The following is a 21,932-nucleotide window of genomic DNA, read 5'->3' as shown; positions in this document are numbered from 1 at the left end:
CAGAATCAGGAATCATGGAATTCTTTCTGCCCCTATTTGACCTATTTGCTATTTCTCACACATAGCAACACTATTTTCTGCCACTCTGTTCTTGCACTAGTTGTTTTTCATGCCTGGAATACTCTCACACATCCACTCCTTGGAGTCTTTTGCTTATTTCAAGATTTAGCTCCTTTTTCAGAAGGCTCTTCCTGGTGCCTTCTGCTGCTTAAACCTTCCTATCTAAGTTGACCTTGTGTCTGTATATATTGCTCTTTGGAAAAAACTGAATACACAAGACACTTTTAAGTTTAATATGCATTATTAAAATGGTCTTATATCACTTTCTTAAGTACAGATAGCAAAATAATAAATCAAATGCTGATTTGTAACATGTGTTCATTTCCCAGGTATAAATGCTTACACTGAAAATTTAGCTTTCCTGAGCTGGTTCCAGCAAACCCCTGTCTATATATGTATATATTGAATCCCCTGTTAGAATGCAAGCTTCTTGAGAGAAGGGCAATTTTATTTTTCCCTATGCACCCTCAGCTCTTAATAAAGTACCTACCACATAAGCATTTAGGCAATAAATACTTGATTGACTGAACGTAAGTTACTTGAGGCATGGTCTTTTTCTCATGCCTCTTCTTTCCCTCCACCTGCAGTGCTTTAAACAGTGCTGCTCAATAAAGTGCAGTAGAAAGTGGAATTAATTTGGAGGCAGGTGACTGCAGTCTGAGTCAATTGTGTAGATGAATTTGTGAATTATTTGATGTTTCTGGGCTTCAGTACATTGGAAAAATTCTGATGAAAGTAATTGTACAATCACCCTCTCATAGTTATTCTTAGAAAAACGTGTTCTAAATTCTAAAACTCTTTGCTTAGTGTTATATATAGTAAGTGCTCAATAATTGTTTTTGGTGGATGGGTTAGTGGATACATTTCCCATGGACAATGGATGCTGAACCTCTACTTGGTAAGTTCCCTAATCTTCTTACAGTAGGTAAGAAAGTCAAAGAATTTCACTGGGACGCTCTGTGAGCTTGGAGCAGACAGGAATCCTTGTGTTTCTTACCAAGTAACTGAATTAAGAGCAATTTCCCCACCTAATACATCTAAGGAAGGATGCTTTATGATGAAGTCCTGAAGACTGTCTACCTGAACCTGATTATATTCGGAATCCTGAGGAACTCTTTTCTGCTTTACCAATTCAGCTCTAAGTTCATTACTTAACACAGAACAAGACCTAGAAACCTCGTTGTCATTTATTTGGCTTTTGGCAGTGTCAGAGTGATCCTCTTCAGTGATTCCTCATCCCCACAACAAAGGAGGTCTGGGGATTGACATCTTCCCTAAATGACAATGGGAAGAAAATCATCACATACCTGATAGGAGTGCACTGGAGCCTTTTCTTTTGTAGTACTTGCCTCCTGTGTATTTTCCAGTCCCTCACCATCGGTCCCAGAAGCCCTATGTGGATGAAACTAAAGATAGGAGAACCAAATTATATCATTGCCTGCTATTGCCTTTTGTGTATCTACAATCTGCTGATAGATGCTATTGTGCCTCTGTATATGGTAGATTTAATGAATAGGTCTGGCACTGAGAAAAGATCGAACATTGGCTATATGGATTTAGACTTCTACGATGCAAATACTGTAAATATTATTATCTGGAAACCTATTTATTATTTTATGTTTCTATGTCTCATGATTTTTTCAAGTGGTTACATGGTGTTTATTCTCTATAATCATAAGCAACAAGTCCAATACATCCACAGCACAAGGCTCTCCCCAAGAGTATCCCCGGAGGCAAGAGCCACCAAAGCCATCCTACTGCTGGTTATTACCTTTGTTTCCTTTAACTCAGGTAGTTCCCCTTTAATTGCTTTTATGGCTACTTCTAAAGTAATTAGGGACTGGGTGGTACACATCACAATCTTTCTTTCCCTTTGTTATACCATAGTCAGTCCTTTAATTCTGGTTAGTATTGACAATCAACTTCCCCAATCCCATTTTATTTTCAGATGGATAAAGGTTTCCTATTTAACAAGAACTGCGTGGAAAAGTACAAAGTGGTTTAACAGAAATTAGGTTTAGTCTATTATTACACACCATATGACAGAGTAAGCTCCAGATGGATATTAATTTGAATTAAAACTCAAATCGTTGAGAGAGACAAAGACAAAGGAGGGACAGGAAGAGAGAGACAGAGACAGAAAGAGTATTGTAAGACACACATACCTTTCACAATCATGAATGGACATAGGTGTGAGGTGTTGGTGGAGGTTCTTGAACAAAAGATAGAATAGATGTAAAAGCTTTTCTACCAACAAAATAAAAAAGAGAGGAACTAATAAGTAGGTAACAAAACATATGTATCAAATATTAATGATAGAAACTAACATTTAAAATATATAGCTGAGCAACACAAATATTTATGATCAAGAGTTCTTTACTCACAATCAAAGGATTTGATCAGTTTTCAAGAGTAGTGAAAATTATCTATAACCATAAAAAGCATACTCCAATTCTCTAATGTAAGAGAAATATGAATCAAAATAACTCTGATGTTTCACCAAACTCTAAGCAAATTCATAATGTTTATTAAAAATAATAATTACTCATATTGTATATGCTACACGATTAGAGTCATGTGAAAGAAATTCTTGTTGAGGAGGAATATCAGATCTACCATTCTAGCTATCAATTTAGAATTTTCCTAGAAAAGTAATTCAAATGACTTGCAATAGAGTCATTGCCTGAACTCCTAGTGCTGGATTTAGCAACACATTCAATAGCCAGAAAGGAATGGTAGTAATTCACTTTTGATCTGGGAGAACAGGTGCCAGGTAGTAAAGTATAGTCTCCCCTTCTCCATTCTCTCTGCAGAAACCAAGTATAGCTTATCGTAATCTATAGTTACTTTTAAATTTTCCATTGAAGTAATTTGAGTTCCTTCTGCAAGTTAAATTCTATTTATTTAATTGGTATTGACTAAGTGTTTCCTTATTTGTGAACAGGATTCTGGAGAAGAGAAAAATAGCATTTGGATATCGACACGTAAATATAAAAAACACCAGTGTCTGAGGTTTTGGGTCCAAAATTGCCAGGCTTTCTCCTAGTTGGTGACAGAACCAAAGTGAGAGAGAATCTTCTGGATTGGATTTTATGAATGATTCTTATAGCTCTAAGTCCCTAAATAACAGAAATAGATGAATCACCCATAGATTGAAATTTGTAGGCATATTGAAATCTGATAAGGAAGTAGCTTTCAGTTTGCCTCTTAAAATCAAACCTTGCCATATATCGCCACCAAGCGGTTGAAAATGGGGACTCTTGTCTAGAGATAATTGGAGATTTTCATTTTTTTTTTTTTTTTGCCTTGGGAGATTAGATACCATTTTCACTCTTTTTGCTTCTTTGAAAGTAGAATTAACTGCATTGTTCTGTTTGCTATACCTACAATAAAATTATTTATTTTTGAGTTTTTAATTACTTATGACTTTATGCTAATTCATTTTCTCTATTAGATATTGAATTTAACGTTGAATCTAATCCAATGACAACTTTTTATAAATGTTACTGAGTATTGAATTTCTTTTTATATTAGTTTTCATTAACTCTAATCATTTCTGTTTCTATATGCAATTTCTTTTTTAAAAGTTTTATTTCTTAAGATAATTTGTTTTTCTCTGTCCTTGAAGTTTTCAGTTTAATTTTTAATTGTGTCAAATTACTGATAGTCTTTTATTTTGGATCATTTTCTTCCTTCCTCTGTTCATTTGCACACATACCCCCTTTAATAATTACAAAGGATTGAGACTTCTTGATCGAATCAGTAAGAAGTATGAACCAGATGTGAACAAGGTTAAAACACCTTCATTTTTGATTGAATCCAACTTCTACGGAACAAAATCATTTTATCAAGGGGATTTGTTCTGTGAAGTTTGGATCCAGTCAAAGGGTCCCACTTGTTATAGCCTCACAATTCCCTTCATCACCACCAAAACCCTCCCAAGAAGAGAAGCACAAAGGGGAAGACCTAGAGTCTATGGATGCCCTTTACCTCTTGACTTCCAATGAAATAATGCCAATAGTCTCACTGTGTCCTAGGGTTGCTATGAGTACCAAGCAAGACTATACACATAAAACACTTTGCAAATTTTTAAGCCTAATATTAATATAATCATTATTTCTCCCAATCTATGTCACTCAGTTCTACCCCAATGCAATCACTGAATCCAAGTTAGGGTAAAATTTCTACCCATGGAAGGAAATTTTGGTAAGAAATATTTTGGGAATAAATCACAGGAGGATCCCATCTCCATGCAAACCAACCAAAGGATTGCTTATATGAAGCCGTGCACTGAAGTTCACAAGGTGATATGTTTATATGACACAAAAACTATTTGTTTACTTGAGTCTGGCTCATTGACTTCACTTTATTCATCAACAACAAAAAAACCCACATATCCCTGGCAAGTACATTTGATTAAAATGCACCAAGGGAATTTTTTAAAATAAAATGAATAACAAATTAAAAATGATAAAGGACATTTTATTTATTAAAACTAGTTAATTAAGCCTAATTTCTAAAACACAAAAAAACCCTCATAACTAAACTTTAAAAATATCATCCTCACAAAGAGATCTTTTTAATCATAACATTCCCTTACTCTAAAACAAAACAAAAAAAAACTTCATCATTCTAATCTTTTTGCCTAAACAAGTGCTTTTCCAAATGGCCCTAGTCCCACTCACTCTGCACTTTACCATGAAAGCGACAATGAAGAGGTTTAGGAATGGTAAGCATAGGGACACCCTTTTTCCTTTTAACATTGAAAAAAAGTAAGCTTTTTTCCTTTCTTGTCAGTACTATTCATCACATCTAGGTCATATATGATATAAGTTCCAAACCGAATGGGAATAAAGTAACTCCACGTATTACCAACAAAACCTAGGAGGAGATAAAAAAGACATACTATTAAAAGTATTTACAGATCGCCTAAAATGCTTGAAAAACTACCTTCCAAGATACAGAACAATAAAGAAATTGACTAAGTAATATAATACAGATTACAATACTGCTAATTAAACTCACCTATTCAATGGTATACAAAACTACCAAGGAATTATCTTATAGACCTGGAAGAATGAATAACAAAATTCATCTAGAGAAACAGGTCAAGAATTTCAAGAGAAATGATGAGAAAATAAGGAAAAGAAAGGAACCTAACAGTGCCATATTCAAACTATTCTTCAATAGTAATAATAATGATAGCTTGCATTTAAGTAGTGCTTTAAATTTTGCCTCATTTGACCTCACAACAATCCTAAGAGATAGCTACTGTTATCATCTCCATCTTAGAGATGAGAAAACAGAGGCAAACTGATTTTAAGTGACCTGTCCAGGGGCACACAGCTACTAAGTGTCTGAAGCAGTATTTTTACTCAGGTCTTACTGGTTCCACGTCCAGCATATTATTCACTAGATCACTTAGTTGTCTAAAATCAACAATAACCACCTACTTAAAAAGCAGCAATCATCAAAATGACTTGACATTGGTAAATAGTTGAGAGATCAATCAGTGGAAAAGAAGACGTGGACTACAGAAATAGCACATGACTCGAGTAGTCTAGTTTTTGTTAAATTAAAAGATCTCAACTACTGGGCAAAGGACATTCTATTTGAAAAAAAAAAACAGTTTGGCAGAAATTAGACATGAACCAGCATCTCATAATATATACAAAACAAGTTCGAAATGGATACATGACAGGTATAAAAGGTCACATTTTATACAAATTAAAAAGAGCATGGAAAAAAATATCTTTAGCTCCTTGTATAAAAGGAACTTCTCATGACCAAACAAGTGATAGAGAGGATCACAGAAGATAAAATGGACAATTCTGAATACAGAAAATTAAAATGTTTTGTAGGAGCAAAAGAAATGCAGCCACAATTAAATGAAAAAATTTTAACTGAAGCTAAGTGAACCTTTATAGACAATTTCTCCAATGATAGTATGACATTAAAGATCTATTTAAATTTATAAGAGAAACTTCAAATGATAAGAATAGTCATTTTATGAAGGAAAAAGTTGCAACTCTCAATAACCATACGAAAATGCTTCAAATTACTAACAACTATAGAAATGCAAATTATAGCCACCTCAAGGTTCGACCTCACACAAATCAGATTGAACAAGATCGCAAATAAGAAAAGAACAATTGTTAGAGGAGTTTGAAGGAAACGGGAACATTAATGCTACGTCTATGGTGGAGCTGTGAATTGGTGTTGCCATTCTATTAACTAAAAAGTCAACAATCTCTACTTAGCCCTTGAACCAGCAATATCAATAATAGGTCTATGGCCCAAAGGGTTAAAGGAAGAGGAAAAGTATCAACAGATACAAGAATATTTATAACAGTTTCCGATAACGACAAAAAAAAAGCTAGAAAATAAGGAGAATGCCAACTGATTGAGAAATTCCTAAACAAATTAACATGAATGTAGTGGAATACCATTGCGACATGAGAAGTGGACATTCAGAGAAATATGAGAAGACATATTAAAGGATATATAATGAAGGTGACAGAACCATAACACCTTATACAATAACAAAAATCATTGTAATGATTTACAACTTTGAAAGACTTGATATTTCTGATCATTGTAATGTAAGTCAGGAAAAATGATGATGACATTCTGACAGAGAAGTGCTGAACTCAAGAGGAAACAGAGAGAAGTTTTTGGACATGGTCAAGGAGGGAATATCTATGTTTTTACAAGAGTGTTGTATTTATTTTTAAGTAAGCTGAATTGGGGAGAAAAATAACTTCTTGCTAATCAAATTAAAATAAAATGCTGATTTTGTCATTATTTTAAAGAAAACAAAGTGGCCCAAGAGGACAAAACAGAAAAAAAAAACTATCTAATTGATTTATCAATAGCCCAACAGCTACTAGTTGGAGTTCCTGGCTAGGCTACACAGATGCTTTCTAGAGGTAAGAAGGAGGATGACACCTGACTCTGGCAGGACATGGGCATTGTCAAACAAAAGCCCTGCCAAAGTAGATGAAGCAGAAACCTAGAATCTGAAGAGGAGGGGCTGTGTACATGGAGATGACCAAGTCAGTGGACCTGCCAGCTTCTTCCTCTTGCCTCAGACTATTGCAAAAGCTACAGAGGGCCAATGAGTAATAAATGTAGGGTACTATATTGGTAGCTGTACTAATTGAGGACTCCTTAAAGACAGGGAAAGAAGTCCAAGCATCACAGCCCTCCCTGCTGGCACATTAAAGTATCCCTAGAGAGAACTGGCACATCCAAGGCTCATATCTATGTTAGGTAGAAAAAAGAAGCAATCTCTAGCCTCAAGAAGCCTACAATCTCCTAGACAGACTACACTTGGGAAGGTAGGCAATTTAGTGAAAGGTTTGACCAATCCACTAACTGAAATGGATATGGGGGACTTTAAGTCATAGACCCTGACCAACTCTTGAAACATGAAAGTCAGTAGGGAAGAAGGACAGTCTAATCCAAATGAGGTCCAGAGAGATTACTCCCCTCCAAAAGCCTGCTTCCCAATTGGCATGACTTTATCTGACACACAATGCATGGGAAATGGAAGCCCTGGTGCAACAGAGTAAGAGGGAACCTGGACATTCTTAGTTTCAAGAATACTTCATAGGGCAGAACTTCCTGCCATGAGCCTGAGAGATGTGAACACTGAGACTATCCTAACTGATCAGGATTGACCATCCCTGTGGAAACAGCCCCAACATGTCCTAGCAAAAAGCATTTCTAATTTTATCAAATTGCTTTGTTTTGTAAGCAGGAAACTTCAAAAGAAAGCAGAAATGTCCAAGAAGATAATGGAATTGGGAAGAGGAGGGAGTGTCAGTGGCATCTACAATAAAAACAAATTTTGTCAGGAACCCCAAAATCTAGGCCTAGGGGTCCTCAGTTAACAGAAATCAGTTGTTCCTGCCTCCCTCTTCTCTATCACACTTCACAGACCATCACCTTCTCCTTCTCTCCTTTTAGAAAGAAAAAGTTTTCTAGTAGATCACAGATGCTCCTTTGGAGACTTAAATTGACTTATAGTCATTGTTAATGAGGATTTGCTCCTGAGACAAAATCTAATTTCTTCCTCTTCTGCAAGAAACTCTCCGTTTCCCCTGAGCCATCAATGTCACTTTTCCAGTAGATGATATGATAATTTCAGCTCCTGGGGGAAGTGAGATCAAACTCAGCTTTTCCTATAATTCCTGTCCTGGCTGTGCCCACTTCACACATACTCATACTCAGCACAGCTCTACCCCCTGCCCTGGCAACAGAAAACAACATGGTAAGTGACTGAAAGTCTTTAGTGTCAGAGACAGGGATTGATGGAAAGCAGGCATCTGGGTCTCTGGGTTATGGGAATGTGGCAGAAATTCCAGGGAAGTTGCCTAAATAGAGATACTTATCGGGGCAAAGAAAGGTATTGTACCTGCACTAGGGTCATGGTTAGGCCTCTTTCTCTGTTGTCTCCCTGGTCTGTCATCTACCACTGTAAACTAGGGCAGAGGAGCATGTGTGGGATGAGGTAAGGGAGAGATCTCAGTGCTAGAACCAGGGGATGAAGGGTTCTTCCTCAGCAGCAGCCCCAGAAGCATCCTGAGTCCTGGTCAGTTTATTGCCTCATGAGTTTGATGAAGTGAAGGGTTGTAGTTATTCTGTGACTTCAGCCAAAGGAACAGGAGTTCCTGAGCTCTAATCTAGCTCCCTTCAGCTGAGAGAGAAGGTAGCAAGGCTATAGGTTTCCCAGAGGAAGCTCAAGGTCATGACTATTTTCCTATGTCTAGAGATAAATATGGGAGGCAAGGTTCTGGCTTCTGCTCTCAGAGCCTTTAGTTTCTCTGCTTCCCATCACCTAGCTTGAATACGGTACCTCACAGTTTTCTGTGAATCAATCATTCAATCAATTGACAATTATTAGGTACTTACTATATGCCAGGTATTACACCTACATCTCACCTGAGACAGAAAAGACTTTTTGATTCCATTGGCAATACACAGAGTGGTCCTAAGCTGTCCAGCCCACTCAATCAGTTCTTCCTACATGAGGTAGGCCATGAGGGGGGGGGGAGGAATTGGGAGAGAGTATAAGCATTTATTAAGTTCCTGTTATATTCTAGGAACTGTGCTAAGCATTTTACAAATAGCATTAAGATTAGAAATGGAATTAGGGTTAGTATCATCTGTGTTTGCCCAACATGTATTCAATGTTCCATATCCAGAGCTGTGTGAGCCTGAATTGGAATGGGCTGGGGCAGACAATCACCGAGAGACTCTGCTGAGATATTACTGTATCTTCATTTGAAAATATGGCCATGTTATGCTGCCAAAGAATTTTCTAACTTTAAGCTCCTTAAAAAACTAACAGGATCTCCAAACATCATGTGTTATAGAATGCAATGCTGTATGACTCCTGAGGAGGAGATTTCAGGCCTGTTACAAGATGCCAGTACTTAAAGGTGTTGATGACAATCATATTCCTTAAGGAAATTTTAATAAAACTCTTTACTGCAATACCCCTGTGATTTTATCCAAGTTGGGATATCCTAGTAAAGTAAGTGCCTCCAGCAAGACAGATCAGCAACTGCTCTGCAATTTATAACCTTAAAGATATGCCTGGAACACAGAGACATTAATTGATATATCCAGAGAAACACAAGCTGTTTGGCATCAGAGGAAAGACTAGAACCCAAGTCTTTCTGACTTGAAGGACAGAGCTCTAACCATTCTATCACACTGCCGAACAACAGCTACTTAGCAAAAGTGACTTAAAATAGGAAACTACCAGATAGTCTGCTTCTTCCCCCACCCCTACCTGATTCTACAACCTGGTTCCTTCCAGGATCCTGACAAAGCTTTGTTTTGTCCACAGGCATGGGCACCCCTAAAAGTATTCTGAGACCTTAGTCTACATGGGCTATTATTTTCTAGTATCCAAGGTCTTTTCCTAGCCTCACTTCCCCTGACACACATACTCTTGCCTAATTGTATTTGTGTTAAAATATTGATTTCATATGTTAATTTGCCTTTTCAATGTGGATCTTTGGGAGTCTTCATACAGGGCAGCAGGATTTCAGGCCATTGGGTCTGTGTTCATCCCTAGTTGTTGCAGAGCCTTGGGTTTTGTACATGGGGAGTGGGGAGACAGGCAGGGAGAGACACGATTATTTAGATCAGAGTAGATCTCAACTGTCCTAGAGATATAACCTAGGGAAAGAGAATATGGGGAAGAGGTCTGTGAGAACCATAATTCTAACGTCAGGTACAAGAGGCAATATAAGCAGGAGTAGCACACAAACTCATTCTGTATGTGATCTCAGTCAAGAAACAGCTCAGGTTTGAAATAATTGCAATGGTGGACAAAGACCAGCATTTACGTAGTGCTTTATGATTTGGAGAATACTTTACCTAAGTTAGCTCGTTTTATCCTGAGAAGTGTGAGAGGGAAGTGCAATTTTCATTCCCATTTTACAAATGAGAAAACTGAGCCTGAGAGTGTTTAAGTGACTTGCCCAGATTCACAGAATAAGCATATGTCTGAGGCAGGATTTGAAGTACCACAGGACTCTTCTGACTCCAGGCCAATCACCACCCAGCCCAAAGAAATTTTGCTAACCCTCAGATCCACCCATGTCTTCCTCTCCCCTAATCCATAAACTCAACTGGCTCCTTATCACCTCAAATATAAATTCTTTCTTTGGCATTCTGTGTTCTTTAGAACTTAACCCTTTTCTCATCTCCCCATGCTTCTTCTTATACATTGTTTTTAGTGTTCCATCATTTTTCAGTCATGTCTAACTCTTGTGACCTTTCTTCAGGTTTTCTTGGCAAAGATACTGGAGTAATATCATTTCATTTTCCAGCTCATTTTACAGATGAGGAAACTGAAGCAAACAAGTTCAGTGACTTGCTCAGGATCACACAGTTAGTAAGTGTCTGAAGCTAGATTTGAACTCAGGTCCTCCTAACCCCAGGCTTGACACCCTATCAATTGTGCCACCTATATATTTAGAGTACAAATGCATATGTTGGTATATAATACATATAAATGATATTAATTTACTTATGGCATCTTTCAGCATAATATTATTTCCCTGCTTATCTTCTGTGGTCTTTTCTGAAATCATGATTGCTACTATTTTTGAGGTCATATGACACATCATGGCTTTTATTCTAGATTCTAATCTTACCTCAACATGAATATTTATGTCAATTATTTGGTGTTAATAGCATTACGGAAATGAGATTTCTAACATATTCCACTGCTCTCTTCTATTTATAAAGAAATTCATCCCATTGTTTTTCACAGTGATGATAGCTGATTTTGTCTTTTCGCTCACCTGGTCTCTTCTACTTCTTGCCTTTCTCCCTTTTGCAAAGAAGGTGAAAGTGACAAAAAAATCAATTTGACTAACATATGATGTATAAATGAGGGAATCTTTTCCCACTTCATTACTCTCCATGTCATCCACTTGGCCCAACTAGACATAGATTCTTTGTACTTTTTTTTTACTTTGTACTTTTTCTTTTTTTCTATTTAAGCTCTCTTTAATCATCTTTACAGGTGACTGTAAGAGTCACCTTCCTTCAAATGGTGAGTTTATTTTATTTTAGAACACTCATTGAACTAACTTGACCTCCTATTCATATTGCCCTTTCATTTCCCTCTGTTTTCACCAATTTTTCTATTTAGCTGAATGACTTTCTAAATTACGTTCTTTGTGTATCAAAATGTCCAACATTTTGTCCCATTCAGATAAAATTAACGATGATGAGACATCAGATCTATATATTCCTTCCTTCATTTTTTTATGCTCTCAATCTCATAAGAACTATATCAGGTAAAGGACTTATTATCCATCTAAGATGTCTATGTCCACATGGCTTGGCTTCTCTTAATCTATAGACAAGTGGCTTAGAGGGGAGCCTTATGTAGATATCTCTATAATCTTGCCCAACCCTCTTCAGGAGGGTCTTTAATTCCTGGCTAAAGGGGATCTAAGAAAAGGGATCATGAAGCTGATCATTCTATTTTCTCTGAGAGGCGGTACTAGAAGAGACTGATTTTTTTTTTTTTAACATCAAAAGCAAGAAATCAAATAACTATTCTGGTCAATATTAATTAAAGGGTAAGGGTGACCCAAGATTCCACCAACAGGCTTTGATTCATTCCCACCGAATGATAGTTACATGAAAAACATTTCAAATGGTATTACTATGCTCTGGGAACTGTGTCAAGCATTAGGGATAAGAATAAAAGAAGATAGTTCCTACCCTCAAGGAGCTCATATTCAAAGGAGGAAAAAACAAATGAAGGCTTCCTAAAAGGGAGACAGAAACAGGTGCCCTGGCATGGTGAAGCAATGGAAAGGAAGTGTCAGGAAATATGGGATCTGGAGAGCTACAGCAAAAACTCACCTATCAAGGTTGATGAGTCCAGAGGCAGTCCAAGGTACTCATGGGAGATGATAATCATGGACCAGAAATAGGACATATGGCTTAGAGGAATCTGGAAAATGGCATATTGCTAGAATACTCAGTAAATAATAAATATTTATGAGTTGATAAATTGAATTTCTTCTTGTTTAATTAATTACTTGTGTATGAAACTTTGGGACTTCATTTGGATTTTTCTTGACAAAGATCTTAGAGTGCCTTACCATTTCTTTTTCCAGTTTAGCTTACAGATGAGAAAACTGAGACAAAAAGGGTGAAGTGACTTGTTCAGGGTCACATAGTTAATAAGTGTCTGAATTCAGATTTCACCTCAGATTTTCATGACTGCAGGGCTGTCATTCTGTCCACTGAGCCACTTAGCTGACTTGATAATTTAAACACATGCCTCATTGATACTGGAGTACTACTACTTCTATGGAAAGGTTTATCATTCTTCATACAGAAGGTAAGTATGTAGTGGAATTTTATTATGAAATCCTAATCTGAAAAATTCAAATTCCCATTGGTTTCTCCCCAGCTCACTTTAGATTTGATGGAAAAGCTCTCCAAGACACACAAGGAATGAGCTCTCATGAAGAATGCCTAGAGACTGTCTACTTAACAGTGCTTTTGTTTGGAGTCTTGGGAAACATATTTCTTCTTTATCTACATAGCCTGAAGTTCATTACTGGTCCCAGAAAAAGATTCATTAGCTTGATAATCATCAACTTGACCTTAGCTCATGCCCTTATGATTATCTTCAGAGGAATCCCCATAATAATAAATGTGTGGGGACACAAATATTTCATGGATGACATGATGGGTAAAATTTTAACTTATTTAATAAGAGTGACCAGGGGCATTTCCCTTTGCAGCACCAGTCTCCTGAGTGTCTTCCAGGCCATCATCATCAGCCCCAATAGTCCTATGTGGACAGAGATCAAAACTAGGGCCCCCAAATATATTGTGCCCTGCTCTTTGATCTGTTGGATTTTCAATATTCTGATAGATGTCGCTACGGTTGTAAGCTTAAGTGATGCAAGGAACATCAGTACAGAAAGATGGAAGATTGGACATAGGTCTTTCAACTTAAATGCCACAAATACAACAATTTGGAAGTCAGTTGTTGATGCTCTGTTTATGAGTCTCATGATCTGCTCAAGTGGCTATATGGTGTCAGTGCTCTATAGACATAAAGAACTAGTCTAACATGTTCACAGCATGAGCCTCGCCCCCAGAATTTCCCATGAGAACAGAGCCACCAAAATCATCCTCATGCGGGCAGGAAGTTTTGTCTGCTTTAACTCAGCCAGTTCTCCTTTTGTCATTTATACAGTTTCTTCTAAAGTAAGTACGCAATGGGGGCTACGTTTCTCTGTTGTCCTCTCCTTGCTTTATCCTGTAGTCAGCCCCTTTATGTTGATCAACACTGACACCCAAATATCTATGTCTTTCATTTTTCTCTTGAGTTTGAAAAGGTTATGCTAGGAAGAACTCTCTAGTTGATGAGATTTGTTAGGGAGAATGGGGAAAATTTGGGGCACAAAAGTCATTTAGGCTATCCATTCCTTTCCTCTCTGGGCTACATGGCAGACTCTACTCCATGGTATTTTCCCTACATTAGTATATTTTCCATACATGAGAATCCTTCACTTCAGAAGCATGCTTCATAGATTTCAAACCAAACAGTTTACTTTGCCTATAAAACCTATATGGTTTTCTTTTTTCCTGAATTCTCACTAAGGTACCACCTAACGTTTCAAAGCTCTGAACCATCCTCATGTCTTCATCCATATTTACCTCTCATATACAATTCAGTTGCCAAGTCTTGTTGATTCTACCTCTGTAACATTTCTAATGTGATGCTTTTCCTTCCATATCAAAGGGCCCCATTACAATGCTGGCCCTCTTCACCCCTTGCCTAGACTCTGGAGAAACCCTTATTTGTCTCCCTGATCTAATCTTACTCATAGGGAATTGGCCAAACAGTTGTGAAATTAAAATTATTAAGACTAGATTCTGAGTGTGTCACTCCATACAAAGAAACAGTGGTTCACTACTGCATGCGGGGGTGGGGCTGGGGAAACACAAACTGCTCTAAATTTGGAATCTACATTCTTTCTGAAGCTGCTTTCAATCCCACCTCCTGGACAAATCCTATACCATTTGGCCTCAAAACTCTAGGACTGGGGTTTAGTTTTTAGAAGGAGCTTTGTATGCCAGATGAGACTCTGGGAAGCCACTAAGAAGCCCCCTGGCTTTTAAAACCCAGATGATGGTGCTTCTCTCTCTACTAACTATGTATGTATGTAATGGTCAGGCAGTTGGATCTGTCTATTGATCTATGATGTGTGCATTGCTCATGTCAGGCAGCTAGAAGCACTGTCTGCTGATTTTGATTTCTTTGTACTTTCTATGAAGTTCAGGGTGCTGACTTTTTCCTCTGAACTAAGCAAATGATAAATATACTTGATTAAAATGATTGTTGATCCCTCAAAAAATACTCTAGAGCTTATCCCAACTGATTTAAATGCTTCTTACCTTGTAAGTCATTCAGTTTCCTGCTCCTGTATAGTAACCCCCATGACTGCAAAGTGCCCTCTCCTCCAGTACGCATTTGAGCCCTCCCAGCTTTCTACAAAGAAACACTTAGGTACCACATCTTAAAAAAGGCTTTTCTTGGACACAAGAAAAGTGTGTGCATTCACGAAATTTATGTTGTCATATACATACATTAATGTACACATACATAATTACTTTGCATTTGATCTATGTATTTTTTATTTATTCATTTATGTAAATTTGATTTTTCTCCACAGTAGAATGTAAGCTATTCGAAGACAAGGTGAATGTCTTTTTTGTGGGTCTTTGCATGACCAGTGATTAGGATAGGGACTGGCATAAACAGACAACTCAAAAATTAATATTGAGGGGACTTTCAGGTCTGGAGTCAAGAAGAAAAAACAGAGGAAGCATTATTCCTATATTCCCCTCCAAACAACTTTAAATAATACCACAAATCAAATTCTGGAGTGACAGAGTTAACTATAGCTCAGGGTGCCACCCATAAGATTGCTTATCTTGACAAAACAGGAAAATGAAAAATCTTGGAGAAGATGTGGGAAATATGGAACACTGATGCATTGTTGGTGGAGTTGCTAACTGATCCTACTTCAAACATGCCCAAAGGGCTTTAAAACTTGCATACCCTTTGACCCAGGAATACCACTTCTAAGGCTGTATCTTAAAGAGACCATAAAAATGGGGAATGGATCCACATGTACAACAATATTTATAGCAGCTCTTTTTGTGGTGGCAAAGAATTGGAAGTTGAGGAGTTACCTACTAATTGGGAATAGCTGAACAAGTTTTGGTTTATGAATGTAATGGAATATTATTGTGCTATAAGAAATGATGAGCATATGGATTTCAGAAAAACCTGGAAAGACTTAGATGAACTGGTGCTGAGTGAGGTGAGCAGAACCAGGAGAACATTATACGCAGCATCGTTGTGCAATGACTAACTTTGATAGACTTAGCTCTTCTTAGCAATGCAAAGTTCTAAGACAACTCCAAAAGGTTCATGATCAAAAATTCAATCCTCAGAGAAAGAATTATGAGACTGAAAGCAGATCAAAGCATACTATTTGCTCTCTTCTTTTGTTTCTTCTTTCTTGTGGTTCATACCATTGGTTCTCATTCTTCTTTACATTACTAATGTGAAAATATGTTTAATATGAATATGTATGTAAAGTGTATATCAGGTTGCCATTTTGGGGAATGGGGAAGAGAGAGGGAGGAAGAAAATTTAAAACTCAAAAGTTTGTAAAACTGAATGCTGAAAATTAAAAATTATTTATTTTAGAAAGCTCAGGGTGAGACATTATTTCATTTCAAGACAACTAAGGAAGTTTGAAGAAGGAATGTATGACATGGCTGTGAAAGCTGGCCTGGGGCCCACATAAATGAAATGCCAGTGACAACAGAAGTAACAGCAACTTATAATCTCTTGATCCAGAGATGGTAAGAAGACTCTGCAAACAGTGAGAAAAAGATTACAGGGTTAGAGTTACCCTGTGGTGGCACTGGACAAAAGAGCAGACACTATTTGGGAACTCAATTGCCTATACCCACTTCTGGGTCACAGTTCAAGGGTGAAAGGACCACTTTTGGTCAAGAGGGAGCAGAGTCCTTGAGGAGCAGTACTGCTTTGAGTTACAAGAGATTAGAGACCCTGAAGAGTAAGATCACATGTTATTAGAAGGTAACTGGTAGAAGATATACCCACCAAAACTGAATATAATTTTTAAGAAAAAAAATGAAAATTTAACAAAATGGAGGACTTTCAAGAATTCCTTATGAAAAGACCAGAGTTAAATACAAATTTTTACTTTCAAATATGACTCAAAAGAAGCATGAAAAGGTAAACATGAAAGAAAAATTGTAAAAATTAAATAATGTTATGCTATTTACATTTCCACATGAAACGATAAGATATGTGATTTCCAAGAACTTTGTATTAGTAGGGCAATTAGAAGAATAACACAAAGAAAGAGGACATAGGAGTGAGTTGATTATGTTGGAATGATGTAAAAAAAATTATTACCATTAAAAAAGAGATGCCTTGAAAGAAACAGTAAGAGAGAGAAAGAACATCTCATATAAATGAAACATGCAAGGAATATCTTTTTCAGTTACCTTTTGGGGGAGCAAAGCAGGTAACACTTGAGCCTCAATCTCACTGAAGTTGGTTCAAAGATATATATATATAGATATAGATATACACTCAATTTCATATAGAAATCTATCTTACCAAGCAGGAAACTGGAATAGAAAGGAACAAGGCAAAGGGTGGCAAAAGGCAGGTCAATTAAGGAAGGCAGTGACAAAAAATAAAATAGCCTGAAAGGAAGGACAGGATAATAAAAGAGAGAAGGATAAACATAAAAAATAGAAGGAATTATATAGTTAGTCATCATAAATGTGAAAGTGGATGAGATGAACTCACTCATAAAATGGAAGCAGATACCAAAATTATTAGAAACCAAAATTCAACAATATATGGTTAGAAGAAACACACGAAACAGAAACACACAGAGCAAAAAATGAGGGGCCGGAGGAGAATCTATTATGCTGCAGAAGAAAATAAAAGCAGGAATAGCAATCATGATCTTAAAGTAAAAGCAAAACTAGTTTTAGGCAAAAGGTAAGCAGGGAAACTACATCCTGCTAAAAGGTATCCCAGACAATAAAGCAATATCAAAACTAAACCTGTATTCATCAGATGGCATAGGATTGAAGTTCTTAAAGCAAAAGTTAAATTAATTAGAAGAGGCAAAAGACAGTGAAACTACATTAGTGGGTGTTGGGGTTGGAAGCTCAATTCCATGTGGACAGTCTCGGGCGGGTAAAGGTGGGAACTTCTAAATCTTAGAGTTCTCATGAGGCCCCCCATGAAACACCAGGGAATCGAGGAGTGAGACGAGCTATCTCGTGTATTTCCGCCTCTTCCTGTGAGAAACGTGATGGGAGGAGCATCCCCGCCCTCGAGACTGGCCCGGATCTGGGCACACCTATTGTTATCTAACAGGCACAGTATTCAGGTGCAAACTATGTGGCCGGGGAGCTTAATTAGGGTCAGGAAAGCCTGAAGGCGCTCTTAGCTCGGAGGGGCCCTGACAGGACAGAAGGCTCCGTTTTTCCTCTCTTTGCTCTCCCCTACCCCTCTCTCCCCACTTACACTTCTACTTCCAATCTCTTACCATAAGATCTTTGCCTCCTTGGGAGATTTCTCTCTCCCTCCTAAGGAAAAGCTCCCCCTGCACATGTAACCAGGACCCTGAATAAAGCCTAACCCTTCTTCGACTCTGGAAAGTCTCTTCTCTCATACGTTTATCCAGTTTGGCCAACCGAAGACCTGGGACAGGTAAGGTAAGACTCGGGTAGCCCTCAGGCCTCTAGGCCTGGCAAGTGGGTCCTCCACTTTCCCCTCTCAGAGAGAAATAAATTTAACCATAAAAGATGTAAGGAAGAAGTCAAGGAAGTAAATAGAATCTTAGAAAAGTTGAAATGCTAGAACTTTGGAGAAACTGAATAGGAATAGAAAGGAGTATACTATTTTTTCAACTGTATATGACACCTCTACAAAAACTGACCAAGTTTTAGAACATAAAAACTACACAAACAAATGCATAAAAAAGCAGAAATATTAAATGTCCCCTTTGCAGACTACAATGCAATAAGAATTACATTAAGTGAATGACCACAGAGGCATAGCCTAGAAATTCATTGGTAACTAAATAATCCTAAAGAATAAGTAGTCAAAAGAACGTTATAGAAACAATTGATAATCTAAAGAGAATGATAATAAGAAAATCTACCAAAATTTGTGGAATTTTAGGGGAATCTCTATCTCCAAATATCTAAATGCAAACATCAATAAAAGAGAGAAAGAACAGATCAATTAATTGGACATGCAACTAAGAAAACCAGAAAAAGACAAATTAAGAATCCTCAACTAAACACTAAAAGAAAAAACTTGAGCAGATAACAAAGAGAGATTAATAAAGATATTAAAGAGAGATTCATGAAAATTAAGGGAAAAATCAAGTTAATAATTAAAATTAGAAATTGGCTTTATAAAAAACAATAAAATAAACTACTGATGAATTGTATTTTTAAAAAAATGAAAAGCAAATTATCAGTGTCCAAAAAAAAGGCTCAATGTAGCACCAATGAAGGTGACATTCAAGGAATTATTAGGAGTGATTTTATCAAATTATATGCCCATAACATTAAATAAGTAATATGAATGAATATTTACAAAAAATGTTAGTTGCTCAGAGTAACAGAAAAGGAAATAGAATATTAACACTGTGGGGGGGGAGGGAAGAGAAAATTTAACAAGCTATTATGAGCTCCCTAAGAAAATAATCCCAGGACCAGATTGATTTAAAAGTGAATTCTACCAAATATTTAAGAAACAAATAGGCACAATACCCTGTAAACTATTTGAAAAAACTAGACAAAAACTGAGTCCTACCAGATTTTTTTATGACGCACTTTTTTCTCGGGGGAGAGAAAAAACAAAAAAACCTATGGATTAATTTCCCTAATTAAGATCAATGCAAAAGAAATTTAGATAAAAGACTAGCACAGAGATCACAGCAATACATTCTAAAGAGCATATACTTTAACCAGGTGAGATTGAAGCCAGGAATGTAGAGCTAGTTTGATATTTAGGAAAATTATAACCATCATTGACCATAACAATAACAAAAAGAATAAAAATCATATTGATTATGTCAATAGATGTAGAAAAAACTTTTGACAAAATATAAAATCTTCTACTATTATTAATAGTGGAGAGCATAGGAATCAATGTACCCTTTCTTAAAATGATAAGCAGTATCTAAAACCACCAGTAAGCATTGTCGAAAATGGAGATAAACTTGAAGCCTTCCCCAAAGGATCAGAGGTGAAACAAGGATGTTTCACCACTCAGAAATGTTAGATATGGCAAGAATGGCAGCTAAATGGTGTAGTAGATAGAGCACTGGACCTGAAGTCATGAAGACCTGAGTTCAAATCCAGTCTCAGACACTTACTAGCTATGTGGCCATGGGCAAGTCATTTAACTCTGTTTGCCTCTGTTTCCTTATTTATAAAATGAGCTGAAGAAGTAAAGAGCAAACCACTCCAGTATTTTTGTCAAGTATACACGAAATGGGTCACAAAGAGTTGGACAGAACTGAAACTACAGAATAGTAACAGCTATAAGACATGAAAAGAAAACTAAAGGAATGAAAATATGTAATGAGAAAAATAAAACTATCAGTCTTTGCATATGATGTACACTTAGAGAAGAGAGAAACTTAGGGAACCAACTGAAAAAGTGGTCAAAATAATTAAAAACTAGCAAAAGTGCAAGACAAAATAAATGCATGTAAATCATCAATGATTCTATTCACTACCAATGAAATTCAGCAGAAAGTTATAGAAAAAGAGTAACAAATTTCTAACTAGATTACAAAGCAATAGTCATGAAAACAATCTGATACTGAATAAGAAGTACAGTGATGGATCAGTGGAACAGATTAGGTACACAATACAGAGTAATAAATGATCATAGTAATCTACTGTTCAATAAACAAAAAGATCCAAGACTTTGGGATAAGAAGGTAAGAATTCACCATTTTACCAAAAATAATGCCTGCAAAAGTGGAAAGTAATTTGAAAGAATCATAGACCAACATCACACATCATATACTAAGATGAGTTCAAAATAAGTAAATGATTTTGACATAAAGGGTCATATGATAAGTTAATTTGGAGAGTGTGGGAAACTGTACCTGTCAGATCTATGAATAGGGAGAAAGGTTTTTTTTTTTTTTTTTAACCAAACGAGAGAAAGAGAGGATAATGGAAAATAAAATGGATAATTTTGATTACAAGAAAACAATGTTTTGTGCAAACAAAACTAATGCAGCCGGTTGGTGGTTGTTATCCTTCATCTTTGAAGAGGACCAAAATGACATCACCATCGTAAAGTGAAATTTCAGTGTGTCCAAGTAGGGCTGATCAAACCAATACGAGCTCGGAATGCTCTACCACAGATTGGGCACATATAGTCTGTTTGAATATTTGGGGTGGATATCCCAAATTTGCACATCCTGTGTTTACTTTGTGCATCCTGTGTTTACTTTGTGATGTCTCAATTCTGCTTTGCTCAAAGAGTACAGCACCTTTTCTTATGTGGGCAGGTCATGCTGAGCGGTCCTGTGCCAATGTCTCCCATGTTGCACAGTCAAATCCAAAGTTCTTGAGAGAGACCTTGAGAGTGTCCTTGTATCGTTTCTTCTGGCCACCATGTGATTGCCTGCCCCATGCAAGTTCTCCATAAAATACTCTTTGTGGCAAAGGTACATTTGGCATTCGAACAAGGTGGCCAGCCCATTGGAGTTGCGCTCTCTGAAGCATAGTTTGAATGCTTGGCAGTTCAGCTTGAGCAAGGACTTCAGTGTCTGGTACCTTATCCTCAGAATCTTCCTCAGACAGTTCAAGTGGAAGTGATTCAGTTTCCTGGCATGGCGCTGGTAGACTGTCCATGTTTCACAGGCATCCAATAATGAGGTCAGCACAATGGCTCTGTAGACCTTCAGTTTGGTATCAGTGTAATACCTCTTCTCTCCCAAACTTTTCTTTAGAGCCTCCCAAACACTGAGTTAGCTCTGGCAATGCGGGCATCAACTTCATTGTCAATATGTACACCCCTGGAAAGTACACTACCAAGATAAGTGAACTAATTCACAGCATTCAAAACTTCTCGATTTGTTGTAACCGATGATTCCACATATGGATGGTGTGGTGGTGGCTGATGGAGCACCTGTGTTTTTTTGTTTTTGGTGTTAAATATTAGGCCAAAATTAGCACAGGCAGCAGAGAATTCA

General features: G+C 37.0%; 2 pseudogenes; both read left to right on the top strand.

Moving 5' to 3' along the window:
• Positions 1-1,107: 1,107 nt before the first annotated feature.
• LOC140511023 (vomeronasal type-1 receptor 1-like) lies at positions 1,108-2,075 on the top strand (annotated as a pseudogene).
• A 10,990-nt stretch (positions 2,076-13,065) lies between these two features.
• On the top strand, positions 13,066-13,971 carry LOC140511017 (vomeronasal type-1 receptor 1-like; annotated as a pseudogene).
• Positions 13,972-21,932: the final 7,961 nt, after the last annotated feature.

The sequence above is a fragment of the Notamacropus eugenii genome, chromosome 6 (assembly GCF_028372415.1).
Source record: "Notamacropus eugenii isolate mMacEug1 chromosome 6, mMacEug1.pri_v2, whole genome shotgun sequence".
NCBI classification, from domain to species: Eukaryota; Metazoa; Chordata; class Mammalia; order Diprotodontia; family Macropodidae; genus Notamacropus; species Notamacropus eugenii.
This window is presented reverse-complemented; position numbering and strand designations above follow the sequence as displayed.